Genomic DNA, 13,975 nt, shown 5'->3' on the forward strand with positions numbered 1-13,975 from the left:
GTCGCCTTACCCACAATTTTCTGGGCAGCCCTTACATAGGCCCAGAACCAGTCCCAGATAGAGTTCTTCCCTTCGAAAACAAAGTACTCAAGCTGGGCTTTGAGGTGTAGCTGTAGGATTTTTCGAGACAGGGTTTCTCTGTGTATTTTGATGCCTGTCCTGGATCTCGCTCTGTAGACCAGGCTGGCCTCGAACTCACCGATATCCTGGCTCTGCCTCCCCAGTGCTGGGATTAAAGGCGTGTGTTACCACTGCCGGCAGGGTGATTTTTTTTTTTTTTAAACAATCTTACGAGTTACATTTAGGAAACTTAATAACTTGAAGAAAGACTCAATTCATTTCTTTTTAAATGAAAAAACTCAAGTTGCAAAACCACATTGAAAGTCTGACTTAACTGAAAATAAAGATTAAAAACAGCACTTTAAAAATTGCAGTGAGAAGGCTGGGTGTGTGGTTCAGACAGCAGAGTGCTTGCCTAGCAGGTAGGAAGCGGTGGGGTGGATCCCTAGTACAATATAAACTGGGTGGGGCAGCACACACCTGTAATCTCAACACTTGGGAGGTAGAGGCTAGAGGATCAGAAGCTCAAATGTATTCTCATCATCCTTGGAGACATAGCACATACCAGGCCAGCCTGGGCTACGTGAGACTAGAGGGGAAGGAGGCATTTACAATAGCTGTAGTGATGGAAATATACATCTTTGTCTTCTCTGTAGTTTTCTTATTTCTCAGGGGTTCCACCAGGAGGATGTAAGTATTTTATAGCCTGGAAAGGGCCATTTTAAAACGGTACACTTTGACGGGGCATAGTTGTGCACGCCTTTAGTCGGAAGGCAGAGGCAGATGGATCTCTGTGAGTTCAACCAGCCTGGTCTACAAAGTGAGTTCCAGGATAGCCAGGACTGTTATATAGAGAAACCCTGTCTCAAAACAAACAAACAAACAAACAAAAACCCAAAATAAATACAAACAAACAAATAAATAAAAATCAAACTACATTTGAAGTATGAATTCAGAAGAGTGTTTTAGTCTAATATAATGTCACTAAAATTAAATTTAAAAAAAAATTGCTAGTATTCCCCTCCCCCAGTTTAGGGCTAATGCTATAATTACAAACCAAGACTGTCTTTGGGTAAGTAAGCACCTGGGAATCTGAGAGTCTATCTAAAGACACAGAAGCATTTCTTACAGACAGGAGGTATGGCTGCTGCATTAGAACACTTTGGAATGGTTTTCCTAATTGAGTCCATTGAAGACCTGGGTACTTTCTTCCTCACCCCTCCCCAAGAAGGAATCCCTGTTGAGGAGCAGGGCTGTCTGTCTGAGACCAGCGCTGCTGGGTGGGTGACTGTATACATTTATTCTGTGTGTCTTAGCACTGTCTCTCTTATCTGAAGCAAACACCATGGGAACGGGGATCGTGGCTGATTTTATTCCCCCTGATGTCTCAGGTCTAGCACAATGTCTGGAATAGAATGATGAATACTGACCAATGTTTGTGAAATGAATGGTGTCCATTTTCTCTACCAGTACCCCCAAGGCAAAGAAATGCTCTCTAGAAAGGCCATGGCTCTCTCAGGTAGAAACCCCTTATCTACCTCCTTTCTATTACACCTTTTTTTCTTCTCAAAACTCCTTGCAGTCTTGACTTTTTACACACAGTTTCCTTTCAACTTTGTACCAATCGATCTTAGAGTATACTTTTTTTTTTTTTTCTTCAGCTTTTCTTGTGAAATTCATCGGTGTTTTGGCACATCGTTTTGGTGCAAAGTGCCACGTGGAGACAACGCATTCTTTTAAAAATATTTATTTTTTTATTCTTAAAATTGTGTGTGTGTGTGTGTGTGTGTGTGTGTGTGTTGTGTGTGTATCTTGTGGGTATGCGCAACATGGGTGTGGCATTTGTGTGACTCCCCCCATAAATAAAAAAAAAATTAAATACAATTTATAGCAAAAATGATGCATTGAGATTCCAAATACTTATGATTGTGACCTTATTTGGAAATAATGTTGCCAGTGTCATCAATATTAAGGTAAGGTCACAGTAGCGTAGGCTGTACCTACTGTCATGTGACTGGTGTCCTTATGAAAAGAGGAGAAACATCCTCAAAGAAGAATACTGTGAGGATGGAAGTGAAGACTGGAGCTATGAATAGAAACAGCGGAGACGGCTGGTACCCACAGAATCTAAGAGGCAAGGAAGAACCCGGAGTCCTCAAAGGGAGCATTTTGATTCTAGACTCTAACCTTCATAACTGTGAGGCCGTATAGTTCTGTTGTTTAAGTGACCCAGCTTGGGGTACCACATCACACAGGCCTAGGAAGCTCACACACCTTGTCTTGGTTCCAATCCCAGATGGAAAACTTTTGTGTTTCTCCATTGATTATATTTGCTAAAGATTCTTTCAGAGTACATCTTTTTTTTTTTTCAGATTAATAAAATTACTTTCTAACCCTAATTACTTTTTGTTGTTGTTGTTGTTTTGGTCCTGAACTTGATTTGAATTCCATCAGCATCATATATTAAAATCAACTGGAGCACTCAAGTGATTTTTCCCTATTCTGATAATGTGATCAGTTACGCTGATTTTCATATTGTTACCAAATCTAGATTTCTGGGCAAATACATCGAACGTGTATGATATTAGCTTTTTTTTTTTTTTTTTTTTTTTTTTCACATATTAGTAGATGTGGTTTACTGGATTTTTTAAATTAACAAACTTACTAAGAACTTGAAAAAAAGAAATGTCTTTTACCTTGAAGTTCAGGCTAAACACAATAAAGTATGGTTCTGGCTTTCCAATTCAGAATACATTGATGCTAATATACAAATCTACTAATCTTATTTTTAGGAATTTGCATCCGAATTTATGAATGAGGCATGGCTGAAATTTTCTCTTCCTGGGGTTTCCTGTGAGTTTTTGTGTCCTGGTTCCTCTGGCCCCTTGCCGTGACAGTGACCATGAGCAGTGCTGAAATTCAAAGGTCTGGAGAGGATTCCCATTTTTCCTTCAAATACTCTGAGCAGCCCCTGAGCTCCTGGGTTAACTTATCATAAAGTTCCAAATATGTATTTGCAAGAAGTCAGTTGAAGAATCATCTAAATTTTCTACTCTGTCAGTTTCTACATAGAGTATTTTTTAAGGAATAGTCAATTTATATTTAAATTATTAATGTGAAATTGTATAAAATATCTTTTTATGATTTTATAGGTGGGTAGGACCTATAATAATGTTTCCTTTTTTTCTTTTTAACTTTATTTGTTATTCTTTCTCCCCCCCCCCTTGAATATTCTGCCCAGGAAGCTGCTGAAAAATACAATATATTTGATACATCATATTTAATTTATGGTCTCTATTTTATTATATTTCCTCTTACTTTCTAGGACTTTCATTTACTATTTTCTATCTTCTTGTGTGTGTGTGTGTGTGTGTGTGTGTGCGCACATATGAGTGTCGCTTACAAAAAAACCAAAACAAAACAGTCTGAGGTATGTGAAAGACCCTGTCTCAGGAAAACAAAACAAAATAAAAAAAAAAAAATTATCCCTGAAAGTTTGGCCTAGGCAGCTCATGAAGTGTGTGTGTTGGGGGGGGGGGGGGGATGGTATCTGGGGATATTACTATTTTCAGAGGAAAACCATGGTGCTATATATGGAAAATATGTTTGTTAAACTTAACTTTTGACAAGTAAATGCCAAAGATCACTAATACCTACTAGGTATGTGATAAGCTTTTTAAACTGAGAACGTTTTCAAGTGTTAGGCTGAGGGAAGTGTATAGTTACCTAAGATCACCAAGAGGCTCTGGAACTACTGGCCGGGACCTAGGATTGCTGTGACATTGTTTGGCCCCCTCCTTTGTCCTTATATTTTCCATGCATAGCACTTTTTTTTTTTTCCGGAGCTAGTAGTATCTCACCCCACTCCCTACACACACACACACACACACACACACACCTTCATGAGCTGCCTAGGTCAAACTTTCAACGATAAAGTATTTTTTGTTTTGTTTTGCTTTCTTGAGACAGGGTCTTTCACAGGTCTTTTCACCGTTTCTCAGGTTTTGCTATGCTGCTGAAGATGACCTTGAACTTTTCTTCCTCCTGCCTCTACCTGCCGCGTGCTGGGATGATAGGTATACATCCCCACCCAAGTTTATACAGTGCTGGCCATCAAACCCAGGGCTTTATATATGCCAGGAAAGCATGACAAAATCTTTAAGAGATTAAAAACAATTTTGCTTTAACTTGCCTGCCGGGACAAAATTACCCCACCATTGTGTGTGTGTGTGTGTGTGTGTGTGTGTGTGTGTGTGTGTACATGCATGTAGGCTAGAAATTGACACTACCTGTCTACCTCTAAACCACTCCACCTTGATTTTTGATACAGGGTCTCTCACTTAACACTACAGCTCACCAATCCCACTGGATTGGCCGGCCATCATCATCTAGAGATGTCCCGTCTCTGGCTTCTCAGCACTGGGACTTCAGGGCTAAGCTGCTGCTCCTGATTCTTTATGTGTGTGCTGGGGATTTGAACCCAAGTCCTTGATCTTTTCTGGCAAATAGTTTACTGACTGAGTCATCCTTTGACACCTCTTTTTTTTTTTCCAGATTGTAATTATAATTATTTTCCATCATAACATTACAGGACACAACATAGGAAAGAGTTAAAAATACAGATGTAGGGCCTGGAGAGATGGCTCAGAGATTAAGAACACTGGCTGTTCTTCCAGAGGTCCTGAGTTCAATTCCCAGCACCCACATGTGGCTCACAACCATCTATAATGAGATCTGGCTCCCTCTTCTGGCCTGCAGGGATTCATGTAAACAGAACACTGTATACATAATAAATAAAATCTTTAAAAAAAAAATACAGATGTAGTGAAATCGTAAGACCACATTGGTGAGAAGGTACTCCAGGAGGAGAAACATGAGAAGTTATATACAACAAAGAATAAGAGCACATTAATTGAACATAAACAGGAAACTGTATGTTAGCCACAGGAGTCAAGGAACTGTAGTAGTTTGAATGTAATTGGCCCCATAATCTCATAAGGAGTGGCACTATTAGGAGGTGTGGCTTTACTGGAGTGGGTGTGGCCTTGTTAGAGGAAGTGTGTCACTGTGGGGGTGGGCTTTGAGGTTTCCCATGCTCAGGATACTGCCCAGTGTCTCCGTTCATTTTCTGTTGCCTGCAAGATGTAGGATTCTCAGATATTACTCCAGTACCGTGTCTGCCTGCACACCGCCATGCTCCCTGTCACAATGATAATGGACTGAACCTCTGAAACTGTAAGTGAGCCACCCCAACTAAATGTTTTCTTAATAAGAGTTGCCGTGGTCATGGTGTCTCTCCACAGCGATAAAAACTCTAAGACTGCGGCTTATGATTAAATGTGTTGATTGGGTCTAGAAAGAAAAGAATAAAAGTCCTGCCAATCCCCAACTCATATACTGTAATAGCATGACACCATATGTGATTATGTGGTTCAACTCTTAGCAATCTTAGGTATTCCCAGAGGCGTCCACGCCTGAGCTCTCAACCACCAACCAGAGCAGATGCAGGAAGTCAAAGGCATTTCAAAGCTGGCACATGTGGACGGTATTAATGGCCAGTGTGCCAGTGAATGACCCAAAGATCACAAAGCAGGACTAACCCACCAGAGAGACTGGAAAGGGTATTCAGCTTTCATGGAGTGCCTACTGCATGCAGGGCACATGCATGTGCTTCCTGGAACAACCACGTGAAAGGAAAGAAACTTCTTGCTAGAAACTTCTGAAAACGAGGAATTGAAGTCCATCGGAAACTTCCTTGTTCTTGCCTCTTTGAAGTTCAAGTGTGATAGAGAACTCACCGATGTGACAAACTTTCAAAGTGGGTGGTCAAAATGACTCACTGAGGAACATGGATTTGTGGTCGGATAACAATACACTAAGTGAGACGTGGGAAGGGCAGGTAAATCCATGTTGCAACTTAAGTGAAACAGAAGATTGATTAGATGTGGATTTTTATTCCCCAAACCAAAGGAACTGTTTTAATGTAAAGGACCCAGGCCCGGGCTCTGAAGCCATGATGCTTCCCTGCTCCCGCCGCATTGATGTGAACCCTGGATATGTCTTCCTTGACAGTCCAGGCAGCCCTGTTTTTAATTCTTTGGAGACAATCTGTTATTAAATTGATCTGTGTATTTATGTTCTGTCCTATTCACTGTTATTTACTATTCACCAAGGCTGCCAACTTTTAAACAGTCTTGGTGTAAATGTTTGTTCCCAAACCTTTGCTGATAGATGTGTTTTATGTAACAGTTATAGAGTCCATTAACATGAAGGACTGAAACACAAAAAGAGACTGCACAGATTTATAAGTGTGTGCAGTGCCCTCACCAGAGACACCAGAAATAATAAATCCAAAGTCAAAGGAACATTCTCGAAACTACCATTACAGATTTATCTACTTCAAAACCTGTTTTGTGGGATTGAATCATACTATATATTACGTTTAAAAGGTAAAATACAAATCGACTCTTCTTGGTAATGGCTCCTCATCATGTTAAAGAAATCTCACTGTTGTAGAAGAGAGAAATTCTGCTTCAAAGCATCTGTCATTCACCTTATCCACAGAAATTGCCTGAATGGCTTTCTTTTTTCATTAGAGTTGGAAAGCTCAAATGATCAGTTTTAAATAATAGTAAAATGCTTCTAGCACTGTACTTTCACAAAATAATAATAATAATAATAAATATCCACTCCCGAGGCCCATTGCTGGTCACAACAGTAATCTAGAGGCCAAATTTCTCTCGACTGTAACTTCAGATATAATTAGTATCTTCAGAAGCCTCCCCACCCCCCACCCCCAAGAAAAAAGTTGGCCGACCAAAAGGGTGGCATCCATCTCCTCGTTAAAACATCAGGCTGACAAAGTCCATGTGCCCCTCTGCTTCAGAAAGTCACAGCTCTTTTAAACACTGGCATTCTTATCATTTTGTGTGCTCCGTCCTGGCCACAGGCTGATGGGGGCTGTGGATTTCTCGTGGGGTATCTTTACCCCATCTGGTGATAAGTTGAGTCTCTGTTAGGGTTCTGGTGCAGGCTGCTGCTGGAGTAAGCAAGCTGATAGTGCATATTTGGAATTGCTGCAGAAACTGTACTGTCTGCTCTTGATTTGTTGTTGGGTGTATTATTTTTGGTTTTTTTGAGACAGAGTTTCTCTGGGTAGTTTTGGTGCCTGTCCTGGATCTTGCTCTGTAGACCAGGCTGGCCTCGAACTCACAGAAATCTGCCTGGCTCTGCCTCCTGAGTGCTGGGATTAAAGGCATGCGCCATCATTGCCCGGCGTTGCTGGACATTTTTAACTTTGCTTTGGACTTTGTATTTGAAGGTAAGTTAAAGGCTACTGACGAAAGAGATGGTCATGGCATTAGAATGTCAGTTTAATATGCTTTCCTGGAAGAAAAAGACTCTTGTAAATCCAGCCTGTGTTCATTATCATATAGATAATCCATGGCCATAAAATTAGAGTTGACCATAAGAGGAGCTGCAGGTCACTATTTTCACATCAACCTTTACAAACTCATAAGTTATTTCAGGAGTGGAAACAAAAATTTTAATTGCTTCTTAAACATGAAGCTGTGGCTGCGGGACTATTCTAGTAACTATTGGGTGGATTTGCTTTTCCTGCATGTTTGTGTTACTGTGTTTAATTCATGTTAGTTCTGGACCACAAACAGGAGAAACATTTGTATCTCCATCCTCCCTCCCCCACCAAATAGATACTGTTAATGTTTTGGTGTTTTTCTTTTCATTCTTCCTATTATCCCGAATCCCATCCAACTTTGTATTTAATGTTTTATTGAATTAACTTAATATAATGCTTTGGGTTATCTGTTATGATGAAGTATAAATTAGGAACAAACATGGTTCTGGAAAATGTTAGATGATTTACAGAAGTGAAATTTTTTAAGGATCATTTTTTTTTTCCCTACAATAGCAAAACTGCTCAAAAGGAAAGATTTTTTTTTCAAAGCTTACAAACAGCACACACAGTAGTTTTAAGTATAGGAACTAAACATTGAACTTGAAAAGATAGCAGGGAGAAAAATGACCCTCAGCCTTACTGGGGAAGGATGGAAAAACTCCCTCACTTCTCAATTGGGCAACAATATTGCCTACCAGCTGGATGAGCAGCCAGCTTGGTAGAAGCCTTACTGAATCCATCCTGTAGGCACAGAGCACAGCCTGCATCCCCAGGACCAGAGGGGCGTGTCAAAGGTCTGGCCTGCAGCACCCACCCTGCTTCTAGTAGCCTTAAGTCTATCACTGCAGGAAGGCCTTCAGCCTAGCTTGCCTTTTGGTTAACAGATAAGAAAGCCACAGGGAAGTGAAGAAACCCAGGCAGGGCTGGCTCTGTTGCCAGGCAAGGCTCTGGAGGAGAAGGCTCACCTCACCTCTCTTCCCAGGTGGCTCTGCTGCCTCTAGTTGCCTTCTGGAACTGCTTAGCACTGGGGACCCAAGTTAGCCTGTGTTAAAGCATGGACACATATGAATGCTTTTAACCAGAGAAGCATCTCTACCACCCTTTCCACTTGGGACACACACGCCTGTTGGAATGACTCTGAAAAGTCTCTAAGTTTTCCATCCTTGAGAACAGGAAATGACAGAGAGTGGGAAAATGAAAGCTCTCAATAACAGGACTCAAAAATAAAATAAAGTGAAATGAATCCTACACCCTCAGAGCTTCACATAGATCTGAGAATTTTAAACCGTTGATGGCTGAAAGGTCTTTATAAAGATTTTTTTAAAATAATTATTTAAATTACAGTTTTAAAAGGCACAACAAAGTTGCTAAGTCCATCGCCAAGAGGTTACTAAAATTTTCTGTCTTCAGGGGTCAGAGAGATGGCTTGGTGGCTGAAAGCATTTGTCACCAACCTTGGTGACCTGAGTCCAGCCCTTGAAATACACACCCCTCGCACACACGACACACCCATAAGTACATAAACAAATGTAAAAAATAAATCCCGCCTGTAATGACAGTTATCGCATAAGCTATTTTTTATTACTTCACACCGAATTAGAAAACAACAAACAGGAAACGATGAATCCTAATGACGTTTGCGCTTGCCTCATTGAGAAGAAGATGGCAACAGACCATTAAACTACTGTGGATCCCTTTCTTACTCCATTCTTGCCCTGACATCAACATGCTTGAAACCGGGCAAGGTCGACATGACAGACATTCACTTCTCACAGTTCTTGGGGCTAGGCAGGCTTCCACCTTCCTGCTGTGTGGCGCAGAGGACAGAGGGCAGCCCTGGCGTGAGGTCTGTGGGCCCACCCGACAGAAATGGCTCCGCCTCTCCATACACTAGTCAGTGTGTGAATGTGGAGGTACACTGTCAGACCGCAGTAGTCACTGCGTGCTTATCTGCCCCTGCTCTACATTTACCCGTGTAGTACTAAGATAGCCGTCATCCCCTGCTCTAGCCCCTCCCCCAAATCCTGGTGTCCATTTATTTTTTTTTATAAGGGACTGCTTCATCCCAAGAAGCTGCTTACAGATAGCCTTTACATGTTGGCAGGTTGCCTTTTGCTTTCTGACCAGATAAACGGAAATGAGGTTGCGAGCAGTTCCTGTGTGTAGGCCTCAAGTTGCTGGAAGTGAGCCCTATAATTCGTGGAGCCCTGCTCAGATGTCTGGGTCGAGAACTGGTCTGTCCTGGAAGGAACTGGAGTCACAGAAAGGAGAATGGAGGCCCCCAGACAGCAGCAGACACGTGAATGAGGCCCACCTAGACTTCCAGCCAAAAACAAAAACAAAACACAACACAACAACAACAACAAAAACCAACTTGTTCTCTACCTGCCTGAGCTGTGAATATAAATGCAGGCAAAACCTGTGGAGGATCCGTCCCCATGTCTGGGAGATTATTGCCTGAGGGAATCTTTTGCCACTCACCTGCATTGTCCCATCCTTCCTCTGGTGCAGAGACATCAAGAAAGACTCTTGGTTTCTTCAAAGCACAGCCTGGCATCCCAGGGACAGTCTAGCAGGGAGAATCTCATGAGACTGGCTTCACATTATGTTCCCATCACCACTCTAAGTGTGATAGACTGTCTTAGTGATGGTTCCTATTGCTGTGAAGAGACTCCATGACCACGGCAACTCTTATTCAGGAAAACATTTAATTGGGACTGGCTTACGGTTTCAGAGGTTTAGTCCATCATCATGGTGGGACATGGCAGCATGCAGGCAGACATGGTGCTGGAGAAAGAGCTGAGAGTCTACATCTTGATAGGCAGGCAACAGGAAATGAACTGAACTGGGCATAAGTTGGTCATAGGAGACCTCAAAGCCCACCCCCACAGGGACACACTTCCTCTAACAAGCCCACACTTCCTAATACTGCTGCTCCATGAGTCTATGGGGGCCATTCCTTTCCAAACTACCACACAGACTCATCCCTACAGAAAGCTGAGCCTCCTAAAGACTAAACATGAGTGAAAGTATACACACACACACACACACACACACACACACACACACAGACACACACACAGAGTGAGAGAGGTTTTTAAGAAAAACAGAACCAATTGGAGAGATTTATTGATAGATAAATAAGGAGATAGAAAGATTAGATAGATAGATGATAATAGATGATAGATATAAATAGATGATAATAGACAGATGATAGGTAGGTGGACAGGTGGATAGATAGAAAGACAGACAGACAAACAGACAGACAGACAACAGACAGATAGATAGATAGGTAGGTAGGTAGGTAGGCCACTCAAAGATGAGGGTATGTTCTAAGAAGCATCACTAGGCTATTTCATCAGTGTACTTACACTAGGAAGGATATGGTATCACTAGGTACTATGACTATCATGCATGTAACATGTGCTAAAAGATCACTATGCTTGCTAGTTTTTGTCAACTTGACACAGGTTAGAGTAGTCTGAGAAGAGGAAACCTCAAATGAGGAATTGCCTCCATCAGATTGGCATGTCTGTGGTGTATTTTCTTGATTGCTGATTGATGTGGGCAGCCCCATGTCTGGGCAGGTGGTCTTGGGAGGTATAAGAAAAATAGCTGAATATGAGCCTAAGAGCAAGCCAGTAAGCAGCACCCCTCCATGATCTCCGCTTCAGTTCCCACTTCCAGTTCCTGTTTTTGGTTCCCTGGGAACCTTTCCTCCCCAAGTTGCTTTTGGTTGGAGTTTTATCACAACAAAATTTAGCTAAGGCAACCATCACATGGAACTTGATTGTGGTAAGAGAAAAATTCTGAGATGTATTAAACTTCACTACAAAGGTTGGAAGATGGAAGGGAAGAGAGCCCAGGAATTTAATCAGGTGACAAGCTGTAGGCTAAGAACAAACACAGTTCCCAGTCTTCAGTATTCCCTGAAGCCTCATCCCAAAGCATCTGGGTGTCTTTGCATCCTGCTTCCAACTCCAATCAATCCAGAAGTAAGGCTACTTTTCCCTAAGGACTGCTTTTCTGTCGTTGTCCCCCAGTCCCAGACTTCTATTGCTAGTCTAGTTAGCTCAAACTAACCCTGTGGGGGCTGGAGAGATGGCTTAGCAGTTAAGAGCACTGACTGCCCTTCTAGAGGAGCCAGATTTGACTCCCAGCACCCACATGGCAGCTAACTACTGTCTCTAGCTCCAGTTCAAAGGGGATCTGACCTCCTCTTCTGGCCTCCATGGGCACTATATGCACATGGTACACATATATACGCTCATATGAGTGAGATGAAACACTCATACACACAAAATAAAAATAGATGATGTAAAAATATTTAAAAAACAAAACATCAACAAAACCCCTTTTGGAGTTGGGGGAAGAGGGAGAGAGAGAGAAATGAAGTTGGGAGGGTAGGGAGGTGAGAGAAGATCCGGAAGGAGTTGGGGGAGAGGTGAATATGGTCAAGGTACGTGGTATGAGAGTCTCAAAGAATTAATAAAAACATTGTAAAAATATAAACCCTTTTGTTTCTGAGAGTCTTCCAGCTTATGAGTATTGGTTTAACATACAAATATGAATACAGTTTTGCTGAGTAAGACAGAGAGAGAGACACTTAGGAAGAGGGAGGGAGAGAGACTTAGAGAGAGTTCACGACGATGAGCCTGCCCATGTGATAATGGAGGCTAAGTCCCCCAATTTACCCTTTGTCTGCCGGAGCCCCAGGCTAGCTGATAGTATATAATTCAGTCTGAATCCAAAAACCTAAGGCTGGGATTTGCTATAAATCCTAAATCCTAGTGCAAAAGCTTGAGACCCTGGGATGAGATGTCCCAAGATTAAACAGTGAGGCAGGAAATAAGGGGGCAAATTTCTTGTACTCTTTATTCTATTCAGACCCATAACAGGACTTTAGCACTGTTCTCATCTGGAGGCACCCTCACAGACTCGCCCAGAACAAATGTTTAGTCTACACACCGATGGCTCACTGAATGGAGAGACAGACAGACAGACAGACAGACAGACAGACACACACACACACACACACACACACACACACACACATACATACACACACACAGCAACTTATAATACTGTAACTAGCAATTTTTAAAATGTGGAACACTAGTGGGATATCCCATACCATATTGTACTTACATGATAACTTTAAAACATTTTACTGTGGTGCAAAGGTGACATACACACAGTCATTCACATCTTCAAGTTGATCTTTTCCTGGGCCATTGACAGACAGGAAGATCTGCTCCGAGGACGGTGGCCACAGCTCCCCATTGTTCAGTGATCACAGGATGAATGACCAGGACCGTGGGCTATGCTTCTGGGCGCTCACGGCTGTGAAATTAGTTGTATTACATGCCCTTTCAACTTACGGTGTTTTTAGTTGATAATGGGTTTATTCAAATATGTAAGTCAGGGTCTGGAGAGATGGTTCATCAGTTAAGAGCACGGGCTGCTCTTCCAGAGGATCTGGCTTTGATTTGCATCACCCACATGGCAATTCACAAACATCTGTAACCCCAGTTCCAGAGGATTCAATGCCATCTTGTGGCCTCTGTGGGCACCAGGCACACACATGGTACCCAGAAATACATGTAGGCAAAACCCTCCTAAAATGAACATTTTTAAAATTTAAAAAGAGAAAATACATAATTCCATTGTAGGTAGGCACATCATTATATTACCTATAATCTTTTTGTTTATTTTTCAAGACAGGGTTTCTTTGTGTAGCCTTGGCTATCTTAGAACTTGCTCTGTAGACCAGGCTGGCCACAAACTCACAGAGATCCTCCTGCCTCTGCTTCCCAAGTGCTGGGGTTAAAAGCGTGCGCCACCACCACTCGGCAACATATAGTCTTATCTTTATCATGATGTGTAATATGTACTATTAATATTATATTATAATAGTTAATATATATGAGTCGGTGAGAGAGCTTGACTGACATGTGAGAGGCCCTGTGTTTAACCCTCAGTTTTGAGAGAACAAAACCAAATTTAAAGTATACACACACACAACACACACACACACACACACAAAAAAAAAAACCCTCAAACCTTCAAAGTCGTGTAGCTAGTAAGTGTAGTAAGTGGGGGACATTCACACCTAGAAGTCTGGCCTGTGACCGTGGTCTGTGTCTACACTGTACGGCCACCCAGAGTCATTCACAATGACTCTTGGTATGGCTCTCTTTTCCTGCTGCACTCTCCCGCCCCCCCACCCCATCACTTGAGCTAGAGCATTCTTTTCTCCATCACATTGGAGCGTCCACGGCTGGAGTTCATCATGAGTGATACGGGAATCTCCTTCCCTTCTCAGCATCTGGCACATGTTAAAAATGGCCTCTGCAATGCCCTTTCCAGTGCTCGTTCACTTTTTCTTCTTGTGCTCCAGAGGCCGGAGTACAACGTCCTTGCCCTGAACCTCCACATGTCGCCTGTCTGTCACCAAGAAGCAGAGCTGCTAGGGAGTGGTGTCTCTGCAGAGAGGGA

The sequence above is a fragment of the Peromyscus leucopus genome, chromosome 19 (assembly GCF_004664715.2).
Source record: "Peromyscus leucopus breed LL Stock chromosome 19, UCI_PerLeu_2.1, whole genome shotgun sequence".
NCBI lineage: Eukaryota > Metazoa > Chordata > Mammalia > Rodentia > Cricetidae > Peromyscus > Peromyscus leucopus.